The following is an 868-nucleotide window of genomic DNA, read 5'->3' as shown; positions in this document are numbered from 1 at the left end:
TGCCTCCCTTAGCTAGCCATGTCGGAATATCCTACGTTCTCTCCCTCTCACCTCTGCTTGGAGAGTATGTAAACTGACCTCTGACACTAACCTCTCCCCCATTGAAAAAGGCTAGAAGTGTTTCAAGGCACAAACAAACACGTACAAAATGTACCCGATAGCTGAGATACATGTACAGGCCTGGTACAAAGCTCTACATGCACAAGCAGCCGTAGCACAAATAGCGAACGTAAGTTACGTAACTTACTTATACAGAAAGAGTCAGAATTAGTATACTAACAGCAGCATGTAGTGACTCTTTCTATATATCTTCAGAAGGCACACACTATCAGTGTTTTTGCGAAGCCTTACCTTGACTCCGAAGTCTCAATCCATGTGCTTCAGTCCTTAAACGCTGCCCAATCGTCTACATTTGCTCAGAGAGCAGACAATGTATCCACAACTGTTCCGTGTTTACCAGATAGAAACGTCCCCTGGCTTCGTGGAATGGGTACCTATGGCGAACATGTCCCCTTAATTACAGCCGAGAGCGATATAGAATACACCGTGCTGTTAAAGCGGTCGGACGACTTTTTGCGAAATGGCTGACTGAACAGTTAACTCTGGCCTATTGTGTACGAAGTTGTGTGTGCTGATTGTTTATGTGTGTTTCACGTAGCCTCCGTAGCAGGCTTTAGTTATAGAACTCCATGGGGGTTTGGTGGTCTTCGGCTGTTTTCTCTGGTTAGCCCAGTTCTAAAAACGGGGGTACGAGTAATTCAACCAGGGCGGCTATGTTGCCTATATGCAATCAGAAAACTTAGTAGCACACAAAAGCTCCAAAAGACCCTGAAGACCTAGCCTCCTTCGCAGTCTTGTTGGGCGTCGG

Source organism: Branchiostoma belcheri, unplaced genomic scaffold (assembly GCF_001625305.1).
Source record: "Branchiostoma belcheri isolate BF01 breed outbred unplaced genomic scaffold, Haploidv18h27 scaffold63, whole genome shotgun sequence".
NCBI lineage: Eukaryota > Metazoa > Chordata > Leptocardii > Amphioxiformes > Branchiostomatidae > Branchiostoma > Branchiostoma belcheri.
This window is presented reverse-complemented; position numbering follows the sequence as displayed.